At 45.9% G+C, this 22,596-nt stretch overlaps 1 long non-coding RNA gene across 1 annotated transcript; it reads right to left on the reverse strand.

The window, feature by feature from the left end:
* Positions 1-219: 219 nt before the first annotated feature.
* Positions 220-22,557, reverse strand: LOC137518712 (uncharacterized). Its single transcript, XR_011020873.1, has 5 exons — positions 22,333-22,557; positions 18,318-18,409; positions 14,081-14,131; positions 584-751; positions 220-434 (listed from the first exon to the last, which is right to left on the reverse strand). It is a non-coding gene; the product is annotated as an uncharacterized lncRNA (long non-coding RNA).
* Positions 22,558-22,596: the final 39 nt, after the last annotated feature.

Genomic DNA, 22,596 nt, shown 5'->3' on the forward strand with positions numbered 1-22,596 from the left:
CACACACCCTTGTGCATGCACATTGTTGTAGAGGTGGGACCTTTTAAAACAATAAAATGTAAAAAATAAAAAAGACCCCCTCCCACTCCACCAAAACTCCCCATTTCCTCCATGTAGGCTGCTGGTAAAACTCAGGAATGTATAACCAATCCTATGTAAATTGGTGAAGGAGGTAATTTTTGAATCCCTACCCATTTATACTGTAATAAGTTGGTAAAATAAACACAATTAAATGTATTATTAAAACTAATACAGTTATTTCATTTTTCCCCAACTGTACACCTCTGTGTTCACGTATAGCCTTCTTTCTTCTGTTTTATATCCCCTTCTATTTTTCTGCATACTTTGATTATGTGACATCATCTTTCTCCATTTTCATTGGTAAACCTCTGTAAACTGTGGACATCTGTGCTGGAATAACTGTAAAAGCTGAGCTGGGGAGAGGAGACCACATGTTAGCATGTACAAATGGATGGCATTCCTGGTGCTGAAATATAGTCTCCCACTGATAACTATACAATGATGGGTAATCCAGTGTGAGGAGCTGTGGTATAGCAGGGAGAAGTACAACCCCTATGCTTACTTTGCTGTAACTCAATCAAAAGACTCCAAAGTGGAAGCCGTTCTGTAAGAACCAATCTGCTGCAATCAGTTCCCGCTGTCTGGCTGTCTGCACCAAAACTCCATAAGTGACAGGCGGTCACGTGTAGTAAACAAAGTTCCTATCCTCCTTCCTTCAGAGAGTTGCCTGCTGAAAACAGAGAAACAATGGGGACAGAATAGTGCACACAGAGTTGAGACCTGTGGAAATCAATAATGCACTTACTGCGGGTAAACTTGTGTACTGTCTGCACATCATAATAGTGTGCACTAGTGGTGCTCAAATACCCCTTTTCAAAATTCGAGTTAGGTCGAATTCGAATAGTAAATTATTCGAGATCAGTCGAATATTCGAGTCGAATAATTTTTACTATTCGATTCGACCTCGGAATTCGAGCTCACTATTCGAGTCGGTATTCGAGCTCATTATTCGAGCTGACTATTCGAAATGGCCTTAAATAGCTTCCAACACTTGTTTTGAGGGTGAATGATGCAAGAAACCTCTTTTTTTCCAAGTAACAACAGCAAGTGATTATGTGGGGATGTTCCTTTAAAAAAAAAAGTTGAAAAGAGAAGTTGTGTCCAGAAATTTGTTCAGTACTGTATATACTTCTTCTTCTTCTTCTTTATCTTCTATATCTTCTTCTTCTTCTTCTTCTATATCTTCTTCTTCTATATCTTCTTCTTCTATATCTTCTTCTATATCTTCTTCTTCTTTTATATTGTCTTCTTCTTCTTCTTCATCATCTTCTTCATCATCATCTTCTTCTTCTTCATCTTCTTTTTCTTCATCTTCTTCATCTTCTTCTTCATCTTCTTCTTCATCTTCTTCATCTTCTTCTTCATCTTCTTCATCTTCTTCATCTTCTTCTTCTTCATCATCTTCTTCATCTTCTTCATCTTCTTCTTCTTCTTCATCTTCTTCATCTTCTTCTTCATCTTCTTCTTCTTCTTCATCATCTTCTTCTTCTTCATCTTCTTCATCTTCATCTTCTTCATCTTCTTCATCTTCTTCTTCTTCATCATCTTCATCTTCTTCTTCATCTTCTTCTTCTTCATCATCTTCATCTTCTTCTTCTTCATCTTCTTCATCTTCTTCATCTTCATCTTCTTCATCTTCTTCTTCTTCTTCATCTTCTTCATCTTCTTCTTCTTCTTCATCTTCTTCATCTTCTTCTTCATCTTCTTCTTCTTCATCATCATCTTCTTCTTCTTCATCTTCTTCATCTTCTTCATCTTCATCTTCTTCATCTTCTTCATCTTCTTCTTCTTCATCATCTTCATCTTCTTCTTCATCTTCTTCTTCTTCTTCTTCATCTTCTTCTTCTTCTTCTTCATCTTCTTCTTCTTCATCTTCTTCATCTTCTTCTATATCGTCTTCTTCTTCACTTATTTCTCTTTTCAAATTTTTTTTTTAAAGAAATGCAGCTATTTTTGAGCGTAACAAATAGCTGGTGGCGCACGCATGTTGGAAGCGCCATTGTATGTGCTCCCTGGCAGTGGAAACACACAGACAGCAGGAGGTAAATTCAGCAGCAGGAGGAGGAGGATGAGTGTGTGGCAGCAGGCAGTCAATGAGGCAGGCAGCGTGACATAATAGCCCTGGTACCTAGCGGTGATACCAGGGCTGTAAATAAACACAGCAGGCAGGAGGTCCCAGACAGCGGTCGTGCAGCCCACATTGTGTCCAATACACAACTGGGACAACACAGTTTTCAACCCGGGCACCTCAGAAAAATGAAACCTTTTTTTTTTTTTATGGTTTTGTAGTTTTGTTTTTACAACAAATTACACAGACAGATATAGCTATTTTTTGACGTAATAGCTGGTGGCAGAGTGGCAGCAGAAGGTAAATCTGTGTACCCTGGCGTTGGGAAACACAGACAGACAGCAGCATCAGCAGGAGGAATGGAGGAGCAGTGTGAGTGTGGCAGCAGGCAGGCAGCGTGACATAATAGCCCTGGTACCTAGCGGTGATACCAGGGCTGTAAATAAACACAGCAGGCAGGAAGTCCCAGACAGCGGTCGTGCAGCCCACATCGTGTCCAATACACAACTGGGACAACACAGTTTTCAACCCGGGCACCTCAGAAAAATGAAACCTTTTTTTTTTTTAATGGTTTTTTGGTTTTGTTTGTAAAACAAATTACACAGATATATAGCTATTGTTTGACGTAATAGCTGGTGGCAGAGTGGCAGCAGAATGTAATTCTGTGTACCCTGGCAGTGGGAAACACAGACCGACAGCAGCAGCAGCAGGAGGAATGGAGGAGTAATGTGAGCAGCTATTGTTTGAAGTAATAGCTGGTGGCAGTGTGGCAGCAGAAGGTAATTCTGTGTACCCTGGCAGTGGGAAACACAGACAGAAAGCAGCAGCAGGAGGAATGGAGGAGTAGTGTGAGTGTGGCAGCAGGCAGGCAGCGTGACATAATAGCCCTGGTACCTAGCGGTGATACCAGGCCGTAAATGAACACAACAGGAGGTCCCAGACAGCGGTCGTGCAGCCCACATCGTGTCCAATACACAACTGGGACAACACAGTTTTCAACCCGGGCACCTCAGAAAAATTAAACCTTTTTTTTTTTTTAATGGTTTTTTGGTTTTGTTTGTAAAACAAATTACACAGATATATAGCTATTGTTTGACGTAATAGCTGGTGGCAGAGTGGCAGCAGAAGGTAAATCTGTGTACCCTGGCAGTGGGAAACACAGACAGACAGCAGAAGGGCAGTACACAGCAGCCCACTGTAGGTGTAAAATGTGTGGCTGCAGGCGACGTAATAGTCAAAGTGAACCAGGCTGGCTTAGTGAGCAGGAGCCAGGAGGTGGTAAAGGGTGGTAAGGCACATTAACGATGGTTCTTAGCCAGTTCATGTCCCCCTCTCGCCGACAACAGGGGCCAGGAACTCGCCTTCCACCCACGCCTGGTTCATCTTGAGAAACGTCAGTCTGTCCACAGACTTGTGAGACAGACGTGAGCGTTTCTCGGTGACCACACCACCAGCTGCACTGAAGCAGCGCTCGGACAGCACGCTGGAAGGGGGGCAGGACAGCACTTCCAGGGCGTACTGCGCCAGCTCGCTCCAGATCTCCAGGCGCTTGACCCAATACTCCATGGGATCAACAGGGGCATCGCTGTCAAGCCCGCTGTAGGACCCCATGTAGTCAGCCACCATGCGGGTCAGGCGCTGGCTGTGACCGGTGGAGGATGCTGCTGCATGCACCTCCTCTCTAGTCACTGCTGCCGGAGCCTCTACAGTCCTGTAGAGCTCGTGGCTGAGAGACAGCAGGTCTGTGGGGCGCTTGCTGCTGGATGCAGGCACCTGCTGCTGCCTCTGTGCTGGCTGCTGGACAGTGGGGGTGGAAGGCTGGGGGAAGGCTTCCTCCAAGCGCTCAACAAGGGCCTGCTGCAAGCTCCTTATTTGTTGCGCTGGGTCTCCTCCTGCAGGCGGCAGGAACTGGCTCAACTTCCCCTTGAGGCGTGGGTCCAACATCATGCTGATCCAGATGTCCTCCCTCTGCTTCATCTGGATCACCCTGGGGTCTCTGCGCAGGCACGTCAGCATGTGCGCTGCCATTGGGAAGAGGCGGGCCACGTCTGCTGGCACATCGACGGCAGTGCTGCTGTCCTCATCCTCCTCCTCTGCCTCGTCAGCCTCATCCTCTCTCCACCCCCGCACCAACTCAGCTGCACTGTGCTGATCCCCCTCATCAGCAGCAAGGTCAGGGACCTCCACCAAGTCCTCCTCCTCCTCCCCCTCAGAGGTGGACTGTGCAGCTGCTTGCCGCTCCTGCTGGTCCAAGGCTGCCGCTCCCTGTTCCAGCAAAGCATCGAGGGCCCTGTTCAGCAGACAAACCAGGGGCACCCACTCGCAGACCATAGCATGGTCCCTGTTCACCATGTTAGTGGCCTGCAGAAAGGGAGCCAGCACTAAGCACACCTGCTGCATGTGCCTCCAGTCATCATCGGGGACGATGGACGGGATGTTGCTGGTCTTGTCCCTTCTCTGAGCGGCGGAAACAGTGGCCAGGGCAAGGTACTGTTTGACAGCGTGCTTCTGTTCAACCAGACGCTCCAACATCGCCAGGGTGGAGTTCCAGCGAGTCGGAACGTCAAGGATCAGTCGATGGCGTGGCAGATCCAGCTCCTTTTGCACATCTTCCAGGCTCGCACAGGCTGCAGCCGAGCGCCGGAAGTGACGCACAACGTTCCTTGCCGTTTCCAGCAGTTCGCCCATCCCCTGGTAGGTGCGCAAGAACTTCTGCACCACCAGGTTCAGCACGTGGGCAAGACAGGGGATGTGGGTCAGGTTTCCCCTGTCTATTGCGGCAACCAGATTGGCCCCATTGTCGGCCACCGCCTCTCCGACTCTGAGGCCTCTGGGGGTCAGCCAAATCCTCTCCTGCTCCTGGAGTTTGGCCAACACATGGGTAGCCGTCAGCTTGGTCTTCCCAAGGCTGACCAAGTGCAGCAGCGCTTGGCAGTGGCGGGCCTTCACGCTGCTGCTGAGGCGGGGGGTTTGGCCAGGTGTGCCGGAGGATGGCAGAGGATCGGAGGAACCTGCTGCAGTTCCCCTGACCCTGTGGGGTGGCACCACCCACTGTGTTGCTGCTGCTGCTGTGCCCGCTGCTGCTCTCCCATCCTCACCCCCTTCCACCAAGCTGACCCAGTGGACAGTGAAGGACAGGTAGCGGCCTGTCCCGAAGCGGCTGCTCCAGGAGTCCATGGTGACGTGGACCCTTTCACCAACCGCGTGCTCCAGCCCTCGCTCCACATTGGCCATCACAAAGCGGTGCAGTGCAGGAATGGCCTTGCGGGAGAAAAAGTGTCTGCTGGGGAGCTGCCAGTCTGGGGCTGCGCAAGCAAGCAGCGCACGAATGTCGCTCCCCTCCTGCACGAGCGTGTACGGCAGGAGTTGGGAGCACATGGCCCGTGCCAGCAAGCCGTTCAGCTGCCGCACACGACGGCTGCTGGGAGGCAGAGCCCTAACCACCCCCTGGAAGGACTCGCTCAAAAGGCTCTGGCGTGGCCTTTTGCTGGCACGGGAATCAGCAGACACAGCGGAGGAGGCCACTGAGGACTGGCTGCCAGAACAGGCCTCAGTGTCGGCGGCAGGAGTTGCAGAGGGGGGAGGAGCAGTGCGTTTCCGCACTCCTGCTGGTGCTGCTGGAGGAGCAGGAGGGCGGGTGGCTGCTGTTGCTGCTGCTGCTGAAGGCTGTGCAGTGATAGGTGTGGTGCCACTGCCAGCACCAGATGCCTTCAGCCTCTGGAACTCCTGATGCTGGTGGAAATGTTTCGCAGCAAGGTGGTTGATGAGCGAGCTGGTGCAGAACTTTAAGGGGTCTGCACCTCTGCTCAACTTCCGCTGACAGTGGTTGCAAGTGGCGTACTTGCTGTACACTGTGGGCATGGTGAAAAAGCGCCAGATTGGTGACAGAAACATCCCCCTACGGCATGGAAGCGCTGCTGCCTGTCTCCCTGTGGTGGTTGGGGGGGGGGCTTGGGGGGCTTGGGTGCGGCTGGTGGTGGTACTGGCAGATGCTGCTGCTGCTGCTGCTGAGCCTGAGACACCAGCAGGCTGTGGGACCTGCCTACTGCTGCTGCCAATGCTTGCAATGATGCGCCTCCTTGCAAGGCCCACAAGAGCATCCTCCTCCTCCTCCTCCTCAGAGCTGCTGAGGACGACATCCCCTGGAGGTGGTGGCACCCAGTCTCTGTCTGTCACTGGGTCATCATCATCCTCCCCCTCCTGAAACATGTCCTGCTGGGATGAGGACCCCCCAAACTCCTCTCCTGATGCATGGATGGGCTGCTTGACTGTCGCCACAGTCTTGCTGTCCAATCCCTCATCCCCCAAAGTGCCCATCAGCATCTCCTCCTCAAAATCGCCAACAACAGCAGACAATTGACTCATGATGCCTGGGGTCAAAAGACTGCTGAATGACAGGTCGCCAACTGACGGTGAACTGGCCTCCTCCCCAGGCCCTGCTGGGCGGCTGCTGCGAACAGGGGTGGTGGTGAGGGTGGAGGCCTCGGATGCAGAGCTGATGGCGGGCTGTTCATCCTCCGTCATCAGTTGCACCACAGTGTCTGCATGCTTTTCCTCAATGGGACGTTTCCGACCCGGCTGGAGGAAAATCGGAGCAGGTGCTACACGCTGCTGCTGCTGTGTCTCTGCAGCGTGAGTTGCAGATGCTCCTGCTGGGCGGCGCCCAAGGCGTCCACGGCCAGTGGCTATGGGAGGAATGTTAGCCACTGACGCTGCTGCTGCTGCTGCGGAACTGTGCATGGTGGCGCGCCCGCGCCCGCGGCTTGCCACAATGCTGCTCCCTCTCCTCCTGATTCCCTTGCTGCCCTTTCCCTTGCCCAAACCGCGCTGGCTGCCACTTCCAGACATCTTCGATGTTTTGGGCGTATAGACAAAAGTTTTTTAAAAGGGCGGGTGAAAAGTGGGGTACTTTAATGGAGTGGGTTGGTGGGTGAGGTGACTGAGTGAGTGTCCCTAGTACAGTAAGTAAGTAGTAACAGTCAGGAAGTACAACTAGCAGTTACAATAATCAGTAGTAATCACAAGTAAATTTAGTGTGTGTACACTACAGACAGTGAGTGCACGCATGCGCAAACACGCGCAGGAGCTAGCCTATGAACAGTGACTGAGTGAGTGTCCCTAGTACAGTAAGTAAGTAAGTAGTAACAGTCAGTAAGTACAACTAACTAATTACAATAAGCAATCAGTTATCAGAAGGAAATAGAGTGTGTGTAGTGTGTGTACACAGACAGTGAGTGCACACACGCAGGAGCTAGTAGCCTATGAACAGTGACTGAGTGTCCTAGACTCCTAGTACAGTAAGAGTAAGTAGTAACAGTAAGTACAACTAACTAATTACAATAAGCAATCAGTTATCAGAAGGAAATAGAGTGTGTGTAGTGTGTGTACACAGACAGTGAGTGCACACACGCAGGAGCTAGTAGCCTATGAACAGTGACTGAGTGTCCTAGACTCCTAGTACAGTAAGTAGTAACAGTAAGTACAACTAACTAATTACAATAATCAATCAGTTATCAGAAGGAAATAGAGTGTGTGTAGTGTGTACACAGACAGTGAGTGCACACACGCAGGAGCTAGTAGCCTATAAACAGTGACTGAGTGTCCTAGACTCCTAGTACAGTAAGTAGTAACAGTGAGTACAACTAACTAATTACAATATTCAATTACAATAATCAATCAGTTATCAGAAGGAAATAGAGTGTGTGTAGTGTGTACACAGAAAGTGAGTGCACACACGCAGGAGCAGCTAGTAGCCTATGAACAGTGACAGTGAGTGTCCTAGTACAGTTACAGTATATAACTACAATACTAATACAATCAGTAGTAAAGGACAGCAGAAATACTGGTATAGAATAGAGAGAAATAAACAGAGGACAGGAGGACAGCTGCCCACACAGGCAAGGCCCTGAGGCCTAAAGCTGTAAGCCTGCAGCAGCTGGCCTGTCTCTATGTAACACAAAAGCTACTAACTAAAATACAATGTCTAACTAACTAACAACAATATAGGTGTGTATAGGAGGTGTATGTGAGCAAAAACGCTAGGTAAATGACCACAATAAAGCTCTTGCTAAGCCAAAGCACAAAGGAGCAACTCTCTCTCTATGCAAGTCTCAGGCAAGGACGGAGAAACGTAACATGGCGGCCGCTATTTATAGGGTAGGGGCTGGCCAGGGTCCCCCTCTGTGATTGGCTGCCGTCAGAGGGCCTGGGAGCCCTCTGATTGGCTCTAAGGACATCAATCTGGGCTATGACGCTATTCGAGCTCGGTACCGAGCTCGAATAGCGCCGTTTGCTCGAATAGCTCGAATAGTGAATGGGCTATTCGAGTGTACGCGAATAGCCCATTCGAATAGCTACAGCTATTCGGAGCTCGAATACCGAGCTCGAATAGCTGGAAAAGAGCTCGAATATTCGAGCTACTCGAATATTCGAGCTCTGCTGAGCACCACTAGTGTGCACATCCCAACCTGGGTTTTAGCTCTTATGCCTTCACCAGGGGTTGTAGTATAGGGATATGTAGTGTTAAGAGAGCCCACTTTCTGTGTAGTGTGGGGAGAGCCACATATATGGGACATCCCATACAGTAAAAGAAAAACTAGTTTTACTTGTACCATATATTTCACAAGAAGCATGTTGAGAGACGCTGCTGGAGCCATAGAGATGGGACCCTAACTAGATGAGGTGAGGAAAATTCAAGATGCATAACAGTAGTCTGAAGAGGTGAGGCACTTTTCTTGCATCTTTGCATGGGAAGTGGGAGGGCTATCCAATCTAAGTTTGGGGGACTATCTCTTGGTACCTATTACTGGGGCCCCTCTGGCTACTTATACTGGGAAGCTATCTCTTGCTAGCTATATTACTATGTAACTATACTGGTTGGACATGTCTAGCTACCTAATACTGGGGGAATATCACTGGCTACCTAATACTGGGGAACTACCATGGGAAGCCTAATACTTGGGGAACACCTATGGCTACCTATACTTGAGGAACGTATCTGGCTATCTATACTGGGCAGAGAGACTTCTCTGGCAATCTATACTGGTGGGACACCTCTGGCTTTCTGTACTAGGGGGATACCTCTAGCTACCTACATTGGGGGGAAGTTTCTGGCTACCTTCATTGAGGTGACCTAATATTGGGGGTACCTCTGGATACATAATACTGGAGAGCACACCTGGCTACTTAATAGTGGGGACTTCCACTGGCTAACTATTACTGGGAGGCACCGATGGCTGCCTAATATCATTGAGGGGGCACATCTGTTTACATAATACTGCTAATTAGAGGACTCACATAACTACCTAATACTGCTAATTGGTGGGTAGATATGTTTAAACTTTCTGGGGTGGACTAAAAGGGACATCTAATTGTTAGCGGCAGCGGTCTTACCTCCGCTGCGGACTGCAGCGCGGGAGCCACTTCCGCATCTGACGTCACGGATTCCGCCGTCGTCTCCTCTCAAGCGCCCTTGCCGGGCTCGGGGCGCACAGGGCTCTCTCCTGCACATCACATAAGGTCTGCAAGCTCGCACGCGGGGCGGCAGGACCTTTATAATCTAAAGAGACGGGTCAGCTAATCCTGCGGTCAGCTGACACCAGCCTGCCAATCACACACTGCTATTGGTTCCAACCCTCTGGGCGGGCTGTTTGAATTTGCTGGCTGTATTTAAGTTTGGAGATGTCATTTGCTCCTTGTCTGTTGTTGCGAATACTTCGGTACTAGCGCTCAGACCTTAGTCAGATCCCTGTGTGTTTGAACCGGCAGGACCCCGGGGATTCACACTTAGCCTAGGAATATTATATTTGATTAATATTATTATTATTATTGTATTATTGTGTATGATCTCTTGCTCGAACCTCTGACCATTCTCTTGCCTCTCGATTCTGTACCTTTGCCTATCTGACCTGTTGCCGACCTTGGCCTGTCTATAGACCTCGATATTGCCTCTCGATTCTGTACCTTCACCCATCTGATCTGTTGCCGACCTGGGCCTCTCTATAGACTGTGATATTTGCCTGTACTGTTGTTTGACCGATCTGTTACCAACTCTGCCTGTACGACCATTCTCAGTTTAGTGATAGTCCCTACCACTAAGGGCTATCACTTTGGAGTACTCCTGTAATATTTAAGTGTGCACCAATCACCTGTTTCTTACAATTGAATAAAGTACTGATCACTTCACTATCTGAGCTATGACCAATCGTTTTACTAATACTGTTGATTGGGGGACACATATGGCTACCTAATTCTACTACCTGAGGAAGGGGTTATACATGGCTTCGTAATACTGCTATCTGGGAGACTCACAGGGTAACCTACAGTTGTGCTCATACGTTTACATACCCTGGCAGAATGTGATTTCCTAACCATGTTTCATAGAATACTGTATGATTAATAACACAAAAACATTTCTTTCACATTTATTGTCAAAGTTCTGTGTTTACACTTTTTTAAATCATAATCTCTACACAAACTACCCAAATGACCCTGATAGAAAGATTACATACCCTGGTGATTTGGCCTGATAAGATGAACACAACTTGACACAAACAGATTTGAATGGCTATTAAAGGTAATCATCTTCTTCTGGGATCTGTTTGCTTGTAATTAGTGGGTGTGTATAAAGGTCAATCACCTAGGAATGCCCCTTCCCCAAACCTTCACATACTCACTGGGACCCCCTAAAATCCCAGCAATGCCCTCAGCCACAAGCCCCCTCTTTTGGAGTTGAGCTGCAGAGTCATGGCAATAGCCCAGTCTCCTGCAATAACTTCTGGGAGGGTGCATGGTGCTTATGCCTCTCACCATCTCCCTTTGTCATTGATAAGAACAGTGACATGGCTGTTACAAACACTGGATTCCTGTTCAGTATTGAGCAGTTGAGTGTGTAGCTTCAGCAAGTCATGCATTGGGTGTGGTGATGTGGGAGCAATGCAGGAGTTTCTGGCCAGCAACACTGTAAATAAGGGAAAGAGGGGAGAAAATGCAGAACTGAGACATAGTGCCCTGAGTGACTTTGTGTAATGATCTGCTCTGCTGTCTGCACAGGCAGGCAGCTTTTTGACCATTTTTCAGGTCTGAATGTTGCAGGTCCCTGGAAAGGAGACCTGTCTTCACTCTGCAAGTTTCAGACTTGCTGTTCTGGGGAGGGATTTGCATTCACTTATCTGGCTATAGATAGCTCTGCCTCTTTTGAAGGCTTGCAGTATAAATGCCATTTCCTCCCAGAATTCCCTGCTGGTCATAAAGGTTTGGTTCTGCTGGACTTACCTTGAGTTACAACCCCTCTGCTAATTGTTTGCTAAATATTGTCTTAGAGTAGTTATCCTTGGGAGTGCACAAGCATTCCTTCTAGCGCAGTCATGTTGTTTATTATCTGTATTGCCTAGTTCTGTCTTATCTGTTGCGATTGCACTTTCTCCAACGGCGGCTGACAGTGAATCGCTCTGTCTGTTTGGATCGCATTCGCCCTAGCAGTAGAGGCGGTGGATCTTTCTGTATTTTGTCTTGGAGTGTAAGCCAGAGCAGCGGTTGCTACTGGTTGCTCCATCTGTCTGTCTGTTGGGATCGCATTCGCCCTAGTGGTAGAGGTGGTGGATCTCTCGGTACTCTGTCTTGGAGTGTAGCCAGAGCAGCGGTTGCTACTGGTTACTCCTTCTGTCTGTCTTGTCTCATCCGTGCGATAGTACTGTCGCCAGCAGTGGCTGACAGTGAATCGTTCTGTCCTGTTCCTAGATCGCATTCGCCCTAGCGTTCGAGGCAGTGGATCTCTCTTGTCTGAACCTTGGAGTTTAACCTTAGCTGCGGTTGCTACTGGTTACTCCTTCTGCCTGTCTTGTCTGGAACGAACACTTGCTGTTGTCTGGGTGAGGCAACCGATTAGCAAGCGTTCGCGTGCTTTGTTTATTTTCTTTTTTCGTGTTTCATTTTTTAGTCAGGGTTGGTACGCTTTGTCGCTGTTGCGCTTAACGTGCGGTGACCGTGGCTTGCACGCGCTTTGTCACTATTGTGCTTAACGTGTGGTGACCGCGTGTAGCTAGTCCTGTCTGTTCTTTCGTGTTGGATTACAGTTTGTTAATTGGTTCTGTCTTTATTCTTCCTATGATCTGTCTTTACTCAGTCTTGTGTCTCTATTAGCAATCGCCATTCTTGCGATTGCTTTCTCACTAGGTCTTCGCTGTTGTGTGTAGTGTTGAGCCGAAATTTTCGAAATTTCGCGTTACTATAATTACGCATGCGAAATTTGCTATTACGATGCGCAATTATGGTAGCGTAATTGCCATTAAAATAGTAATTGAAAATACCGTAAGCGTAATTTTCAACGCGTAATTTCGCGTTTCGTTCATAATGTAATTTCGCTTTAAACCATAACGTAATTTCAGGTTCGCTTAATTTTCGCGAAATTTAGTTTATTTTTTTTCCGCGTTTTCGTCTGCATGGCGAATTTTAATGCGAAATATCACTACATGGCGAATTTTATATGCGTAACGCGAAAGCGATGCGAAAATTAACACTTACAGTAATATGAACTATCGCGAAATTACGTTATGTAACTACGCTTACAAACGGTTGCATGCAAGGCAAACGTAATTTCGCGATACCCACTGTAATGCGAAAATTACGTGAAAATTACGCTTACGCGGAATTTCGCAAAATCCTTCTTCATTACGATTATGTACTTACGGCCATAATCGTAATTACACTAATTACGCAAAATTTCGCGAAATCGTAATTAAGTCATTACGCTCATCTCTAGTTGTGTGTCCACCGTTGCCGGGTGGCGACTAGATTGGTGGACATACATACATTCTGTCTCTATGCTCACTCTCTCTCTTGAGGCTATCTTGCCCTGTATTGCTTCACTTCGTACAATCTCCATCTGGCATCTGTGGTTGTACAGAGACCGAGTTCCTCTGTACTCCACAGCTCCATCTGCCGGTTGGAATTCCTCTCTACAGGTGCATTTGGCACCAAAGCTGGGCTCCCTTTTCCAAGCGCTTGTGGAGGGTTTCCGCAGTGTCAGCGCACATGTTGTGCGCTGACCTCGGAGATAATTCCACAAACGTTACACTTTGAGATAAAAGGTTGTCCAGCCAGAAAGTGTGGCCATATGACCTGAAGTTATAGACTCTTGGAGTTGAGTGTAGGGGAGGTGTGGGGAATACACAATCAGGTTACAAAATAGATTTAAAACATATTCAAGAAATAGGACTTTAAAACATCTTATCATAATGCCTTCAGTAGTTCACCTTCAGTAATTTTTGTGGCACCATGGGATCCTATAAAATATTATGCAGGTAGTTTTAATGTTTTGGCTGATAAATCTCAATTGAACAGTGGTTTGTGTCAAACAGCCCTCATCCAGTTTCCTTGTATACATTTCTATTCTGTTCTCGAACTGTTCATAGTCCCACTGTCATGTACCACCTCCTCACTCTACGTTATTCCCATTGAGCCCTTTAATGTCTGTTCTGAGTCACTACCAGCGTAGAGGCTTCATTAAAGCCCCTTAGCAGCCACACAGAGACTGTGGGCAAGCGATTAGATAGTCTTTCCCTTAGAACACAGACAGATGTTGTAATTATTCCCCCACTTTTGTCTGATCACAAAAACAGCACAGTAGGCTTTTGGGAAAAGAAAACTATACAAAAGGTGAAGATTGACTGTGTTCCACAATTCACCTTCCACAGACCTGCAGACAAATCATTTTTCCAGGCTAATGAAATCTGAGGGGGCAGATAAAGAATGCGTAAAGCACTCAATGATTTCACAGGAAAAAAAAAAAAAGAAAAAGCTTTCTGCTCTATTAAATTAACAGGTAATGAATATTAATAACATAGTTATCCATCAGAATTCAGAGGAAAGCTTTAGCGTCATCATAGCATGAAGAAACAGAGTAGCTGACAAGATCTTTTTTCTAATTCTTACCTGCGTATGAAGTGCCGTGAGTTTCTTCTGACTGGATTTTACCGTAGTACTCTAATTTTCAGAAAAGGATTGCAAAAAGTAAAAGGAAAGAAACTGGTGAGTACTAAATATAATTATACATATAATTATACATATATGCAAAACTGCAGTTTCACTACTACTGCATTAATATATAGTTAAGCAATATGCTTGGAGTGATACCCTGTATCATACACCAGTTAGATCTAAGCCTGTACGGATCTGTTGAAATTTGTTGAATGCTGTTGGTTAAGTCCACTCTATCAGCACTTTTTGAAAAGGCAAAAAGATGCATGTAAATGGATACTTTTGTAACAGATTAGCTACCTGTGTGTAGTTTGTTTCTGGCATGTATCTCTGAAGCTCTTTTGGATGGACATTAACGCAAACCTGTGAATTTAAAAAGATAGATACTTACCTCCGTAGAGGGAAGCTTCCGGATCCTCCAGAAGCTTCCCACATCCTCCTCGAAACTACTGCTGGATAGAGATGGGAAGTCCGGATCTTTTCAATGATTCGGATGATTCGAATTAGATCATTGAAAAGATCCGGATCTTTGATCCGAATCTCGAATCATTTTACTAGGGAAGCATTCGGGGGTGAAATCACTAGCAGGACAGGACTTTCCCTGCAGTGGACAGAGAAGGGGAGGGGGTGGACAGACAGAGAAGGGGGAATGGTGGACAGAGAAAGGCAGGGAGTGGACAGAGAAGTGAGGAGGTGGACGAAGAGGGGTGAGCAGAGAGCAGACATTTTTTTTTGCACACATTACCCACATGTTGCAATCATATGCTTTAAATATATTTCACGATATGTGCATCTGTATACCTTCAATGCAAACGTCTCACAGTGAAAGAAAGCTTTCCAAAATGTGTCCTTTTCTCACCTCCAACACTCATCATACGTTTAGGGAGAAGATAAGTGCAGCTGTTTAGAGCAGAGTGCAGGAGGATGATATTGCACTGCAGTCATTCTAGCCCAGCACGCTGTCTGCAAAGTTACTGAGTTGTGCTTCTGAGCCAAACGTTTCCCATTTGTTCACTATGCACAACTACGGAACAGACAGCCTAAAATCAGCAGCACATTCCAGCCAGTACGTGTGCTCTACACACATCTGGCAGTGGCACCGATGTCCCCTCTCCTATCTATCTGTCCCTGGCTGCAAGGCTGGCTCCGTCCAACTGAGCAATCCATCTCTGCTCTGCTTCCAGGACCCCCCTGCCTGCTGAGAGGGGGGCGTGCCGCTCCTGACTCCACCCCCTTTGTGATCTGAATCGTTCATTTTGATGATCCGGATGATTCAACTCACAAAAGAGATTTGGATCAAAGATCCGAATTGTTCATGATCCGGACAACACTACTGCTGGATGCCAGGACCCTCTGGAAGTTCGCGGCCACCCTGCGTAGGAATGCCTCATGCCTCATGCCTGTGTAGTAGCACACAACCGCTCACGCTCAGCTTTTTTTGACAAACAGCTCTATACTACTGCGCAGGTGTGAGTCGTCCTGCGCCCTGCTTGTTCAATGACAGGAGCGTGAATGCATGCACCTCTTTGACAAGCCCTTGATGAAGAGGTTCAGGGGGTCTTAACACTGGAACAGCGAGGTGGAAGGGGATAGGGGAAGCATCTTGATTATCCAGAGGCTTCCCTCTACTGAGGTATCTATTTGGGGCACATTTTTCGCAACAGGTACACTTTAAACATAATATTAGAATTTTGAATATGGGATCTTCTTGTGAAGTAACATGAACCTGCATTTGTAGTTGCTTTTGCCGTTTTCTAGATGCAGTGTGTCTTGTTACTGTGCATTTGAAGCACTTTGCAGTTAGCATTCAATTAAACAGGAGACTGGAAATAAGCACTGTTCAGACATAAATGAAACACTGTTCAAAGGTTCCTCTGACTACTGCTGATATATATCTGCACAAGCCCTCAATGCTCCACGGACTTGACTGCATTGAAATATTTTACCAGATGCTCTTGTTTTCTGTGCTTGGCACCTGATGATTGCTTCTTCAAATAATTTTTACTGCAGTTGATATGGTTTGTGCCATTTCAGTATTTAGTCTTAAAGAGAACCCGAGGTGGCCTTGTATTACGTAAGTGGGGCACAGAGGCTGGTTGGGCACACTACACCAGCCTCTGTTGCCCCATCGTGTGTGTCAAAGACCCCCCTGCTCGCCGCTAAACTCCCCGCAGTGCTGGCGACACGCAGCGCGTCGCCAGCACAATGTTTACTCTATCGCTGTCTGTCAGCGCCGCTCCCACGCCTCCTCCGCATCGCCGCTACCCGCCCTCGTCCCTTCCCTCCAATCAGCGGGAGGGAAGGGACGAGGGCGGGTAGCGGCGATGCGGAGGAGGCGGCGGAGCGGCGCTGACAGACAGCGCTAGAGTAAACATTGTGCTGGCGACACGCTGCGTGTCGCCAGCTCTGCGGGGGTATAGCGGCGAGCAGGGGGGTCTTTGACACACACGATGGGGCAACAGAGGCTGGTGTTAGTGTGCCCAACCAGCCTCTGTGCCCCACTTACGTAATACAAGGCCACCTCGGGTTCTCTTTAAAGGATACCCGAGGTGACATGTGACATAATGAAAAAGACATGTGTATGTACAGTGCCTAGCACACAAATAACTATGCTGTATTCCTTTTTTCTTTCTGTGCCTGAAAGAGTTACACATCAGGTATGTAAGTTGCAGTTCCTGTCTCAGTCAGGACTTGGTCAGACTATAGTGTGACCCTCAGGCCCCTTTTACACTTAATCAGTTGGTATGTGTTAGTATGCGTTAGTAGGCGTTAGTACACGTTAGTGCGCGTTAGTATGCGTTTTTTCCATAGCAGTGCATTGGGAAGAAGATTTCAGTTAAAATGCGTTAAGTGTGAAAGGTGTCATAGGAAAACATGGGCATTACTTTGAAAATCAGTTTTCATTTTAGTTATAACTGAGAGCAACTGATTAAGGCCTCTTTCACAGTGCGACGTTATAAAATATTATAATGCAGAGTAACGCACAGCAATGCAAAGTCTGTGCGACATTCACAGTGCACACGTTGCGTTAGTGTGTAACGTGTAGCGTTATTAGAAAGTGCTGCATGCTGTGCGTTTAGCAATGAATCTGCTGCGGTACTTGTGTTGCACATGCTCAGTAATTTTTTTTTCTTTTTTAAAATGTGCCACATGCGCCGTTTTCATTCCATAGTAAATACATTTCTAACGTGCGACTTTAACGTCACACTGTGAAAGTGTATATGCATTGCGTTAGGGCCGCATTGTGTGACCTTAAAGAGGAACTGTAACATAAAAATATCCCCTGGGGGGTACTCACCTCGGGTGGGGGAAGCCTCCGGATCCTAATGAGGCTTCCCACGCCGTCCTCCATCCGTCAGGGGTCTCGCTGCAGCCCTCCGTGGAGTCCGGGCAGCGGTGACGTCATTATTTACCTTCCTGGCTCCTGCGCAGGCGCTCTGACGGCTGTCGGCTCCGAACTACACGGAAATACCCGATCGCCGTCGGGTCCGCTCTACTGCGCAGGCGCAAGTTTCCTGCGCCTGCGCAGTAGAGCGGACCCGAATGAGATCGGGTATTTCCGTGTAGTTCGGAATGGAAAGCCGCCACAGCGCCCCCGCTGGAGCCAGCAAAGGTAAATATTGAAATGACAGTCGGCACAGTCGCCGGCTGTTCGGAGGGCTGCGGAGAGACCCCCGTGGGACAGAGGACGGCGTGGGAAGCCTCATTAGGATCCGGAGGCTTCCCCCACCCGAGGTGAGTACCCCCCAGGGGATGTTTTGAATGTTACAGAGTCTCTTTAACGTCGCATCAAACGCAACGTCCTACTGTGAAAGTAGCCTAAGTGTAAAAGGGCCCTCACTGATAAGAAATTACAGCTACAAAAAAAACTTTCTTAGCAGAAAATGGCTTTTGAGAGCAGGGAAGAGATAAAAAGGATCAATAGTTCATAGATTTTAGCTCTGGCATACTTTAATGAATGTGTCATTGAGAGAAAATAATAACACAGTAAAAACATAAAAAGTAGATTTAAATATAAAATAAAACTGTGGAATATATTAAAAAACTATTTTTTAGGAGAAGGAGGATAGATATCATTGTTTATTTCATTCGTTTATTTTCACCTCGGGTGTCTCTTTTAACTCATATATGTAGTGTATATGTGGTCTTTACACTACGACTGCTTTAGCACTTTGGTAAATGACTACACTACCATTTCCAATTTATCTGCATATCCATAGGAATTTCTGGTTACAGTGCAATAGCCTCCAACAGAAGCCTATATGTCTGTTTTCCTTCAAGATTCTGAAAAAAAATGGAAAAAAAAAATTGATGAAACTGTGACCTATTAATTAATTAATGAACTTATTTATTTTAATAAATTAATGTATTTACCATAAATGCAATTATGTAGTATCATTAATGATAAATGATTTCTTGTTCACAGTATGTGGCCACTGAATGATTAAAAATTCCCTTTTCAGAATTAATAAAACAAAAGTAATCATGCTGAATTAAAAGCATAAATTGCAGTACGTACACAGCGTCATTTCCAAAAAAAACCTTTATAAGTTTAATTAAAGGGAGGGCTCACGATTTGGCTCACGTAAAGTGGAGGGCATGGGAATAATGGTGCTAAAGCAATCTGTTGCCATGGTTACAGCTACTAGCCATTTTTATCAGTTGATCACAGGAAGTGTGCCTGATTGTCTGCATTATTCATATTGGTTCCAGTGGAGGAATCAATTTTGTTCCCATACTGAGCAGTTTAAAAAGCTTGAGGAGTCCTAGTCTGGGAGCAGATTTCGGGGATTGGCACCACATCAGTACATTTACCAGTGAGTATCATTTACTGTTAAGCTGTCCTTTATTGAAAACGGTAGAATATATTTTAGATTGACAAAAGTTATTGCACACCCCTGCTTGTAGATACTGAAGAGGGGATACCTGCTGCATGCTTGGGGTGACTGCCATTGTCTAAATACTTGCAGAATCTTGCTTGTATGCTGAATTCATCTACACTAGTGAATGAGACTTATGCTTTTAGTGGAATCTAGCCTTGACTTAGTGCTGCATGAAGCGATGCTGTTCTTACACTGCATCAAGCTTAGTTACTGTATTACCTGCATTGCATTGTGCAGTCTGTATAGGCAGCCTGTGCTTGATCATTGCTATGCCCTAGCATAGTTTACCATCCAAAAACTAGCAGATCACACAAGTAGTTTGCCTAAATGTGGTCTAAAGTTTGCATGTATCACCACTGTACTCTTGTACACATGGACAGTTAATAGTTTATGACAAATATTGATGTCTCTGCAGCAGCAGCAGAAGAAGAAGAAGACTGTGTGTCTTTCAATTATTGCTTTCAGTAGCGAGCCTGCTTTAATAAAATAATGCCTGGGTACAGTGCCTCACAGGGAGATCATTATAGCCCCCGGCAGGGTGTCTGACTGCGCTGACATCTTTTCAGGACATGTCCCAGCATGCTGACTGCTGTGCCCCTCTCTCTGGCACGCAAGTATCCCCCATCAGGAGCAGAGCGTAATTATAAACTATTGATTTGTTTTATGTTTAATTACTCTCCAACAATGCGGCGTATAACACGATCCAGCCGTTTAGTGCCTTGATGGCGCTGGAAAGTAAATCGCTGTTTGCAAATAGAACCAATTCAGTGTGATTAAAAAGTATTGTTGTGGAATGCGGCAGCCTGACACATTTCCTTTGCCTTGCTAGTTACGACAATAGCAATATTGTAATGTGTATCAGTCATCCTGCCATTGAGAACTGTTAGGAAAAGGAGGCAGGGAATGTGCTTTTACTGCTATTCCTCTGTATAAGAAGATAATCTGGAGGTAAAGTTAATCACAATATAACATAATATTTAGTTTGGTATACATATGGTGCTTCACATATAGTCAAACAGTCCGATATGGCAACATTAGTTGGGAAAATCCACTTGAAAATGGCACTCCAAGAACTGCAGAAGTTTGTTCTCCTCATCATATTTAGTGTTTGAGGCTATTCAAATATTACACCGAGTATTTCACATCTCCAGACCAGTCCTGCTTTAGCAGACTGTTAAAAATAAAAATGTAGCATATTTAATGATGAAGAGAAAAAAATCCTCACAAGAATCTTACAGTAACTTATATTAATATGAAGAAAGACAAATGAGCACCTGGCAAAGCTTAAACCACTTATTGAAGATTTATTCAGGATTCATAAAATGGCACATATACAGTGCCTTGCAAAAGTATTCACCCCTTGTGGCATTTTTCATGTTTTGCTACAACTCAACTTGGAATTAAAATGGATTGGAGGAGAGTTTACACCATTTAATTGACAGAATATGCCTACAACTTTGAAGGTGTATTACTTGGTTTATTGTGAAGCAAAAAACACGTAGGACAAAATAACTGATAACTTGAGCATGCATAACTATTCAATCCCCAAGTCAGTACTTTGTGAAGCCACCGTTTGAAGCAATTTTGGCTGCAAATCACTTTGGATAAGTCTCTATGAGCTTTCCTCACCTTGCTACTGGGATTTGTACCCATTCCCCAGGGCAAAACTGCTCCAGCTCCTTCATGTTGGATGGTTTTTGCTTGTGAACAGCAATCTTCAAGTCTGACCACAGATTCTTTATTGAATTAAATGTTTCCCCTTAGACCACTTGAGTGTTGATTTAGCAGTATGCTTCAGGTCATTGTCCTGCTGGAAGGTGAACCTCCGTCCCAGTCTCAATTCACTGGCAGACTGACTGAGATTTGATCGAGATTATCCCTGTATTTAGCACCATCCATCTTTCCCTTGACTCAGGCCAGTTTCCTAGTCCATGCCCTGAAAAACATCCCTAAAGCATGATACTGCCACCACCATGTTTTACTGGGGTGAATGATGTTCTTAGGGTGATGGATGTGTTGTGTTTGCATCAGACATAAGTTTTAGTCTCATCTGACCAGAGCTCCTTCCTTCATATATTTCATATATATTTCCTCCATAAATTCTTTTGGTAAACTCAAAAGTGCCTTCTTATTCTTAATGCTAAGTAATGTTTTTTTTGTTTGTTTGTTTTTCTGGCCAATCTGCCATAAAGATGAGCTCTATTGTGTGTATGGCCTATTGTGGTTCTATGGACAGAGATTCCAATCTCTGATGTGGAACTCTGTAACTTCTGTAGGTGTAGGTGTTTCTTTGGTCTCTGTGCTGCCTCTCCGATGGATGCCCTCCTTGCCAGGTCTGTGAGTTTTGGTGGGCGGCACACTCTTAGGTTTGTTGTGGTATCATGTTTTTTCCATTTAAAGATGATGGACTTGATGGTGCTCTGAAGCATATTTAAAGCTTTGGATATTTTTTATATTACCCAACCCTGACCTGTACTTCCCAATAACTTTGTCCCTGACTTGTTTGAAGAGCTCTTTGGTGTTTATGATGTGATGCCTCTTAATTAGTGGTGAAAGCCTCTGGGGCCTTTCTGAAATGGTGGTTTTATACTGATAGATCACGTGACACTTAGATTGCACACAGGTGGACTTCATTTTACTAATTATGTGACTTTTGAAGATAATTGGTTACTTCAGCACTTTTTAAGGGCTTCACGGCAAAGGGGGTGAATATATATATGCACATGACAATTTTTCAGTTTATTAATTTTAGAAAAAAAATGTTTTTATGTTTATTTTTCTCACTTTACTTCACCAACTTAAGACTATTTTGTGCAGATCCATTACATAAAATAAGGTTATGAAACATTAAAATTACAGGTTGAAATGTAACAAAATAGGTACAAAGCCAAGGGGAGTGAACACTTTTACAAGGAACTGTAAGTTGTAGTTGGTAGTAATAGCCCAAAGAAGACCAGACATACTGTACAGATAATGCGAATGGACAGTGGGTGGAGGGCACTGGGGTGAGCCTGGCAGCTGTTTCACACCTGACAGTGTTCCTTCCAAGGCCGTGTCCCCTGAAGGTGGTACCACTCCCCCTTTTTACTCCAGTGGGAAAAAGCACCATTGGGCATGAAAATGCCATCAGGCTCACCACAGTGTCCTGCACTCACTGTCTGTTTGCATCGTCTGTATGGTATGTCTGGTATTCCTTAAACTATTACTACCATTTCCTTAATAAATCTTCAGTAACTGGTTTAAGCAGTGCGAAGTTCTTGTTTGTCTTTCTTCACAATTGTTTCTGACCCTGCCTATTCCAAGTAAGGCCTAGAGCACGCTTACCCTGACACTGTGACAGCCGTAATCTGATCAGTGACGTGGAACTTTCCAATGGCTCACCTCTTGTAGTGCCAGCTTACTGTCTCTACCTTTTCACTTAACTTATATTATCAGTCACTGTAGGTGAATTTTGTTTTACATAGACCCATGGAGGATGCACATTTGAAACCATAGCCGCTCAGTGCTATCAGCTGGAAACAGTGGGAGACCAGAGACATTAGCAGGCATTGCTTATTGGATCTCAGTAAATGTCTACTTACAGTAGCT

The sequence above is a fragment of the Hyperolius riggenbachi genome, chromosome 5, assembly GCF_040937935.1.
Source record: "Hyperolius riggenbachi isolate aHypRig1 chromosome 5, aHypRig1.pri, whole genome shotgun sequence".
NCBI lineage: Eukaryota > Metazoa > Chordata > Amphibia > Anura > Hyperoliidae > Hyperolius > Hyperolius riggenbachi.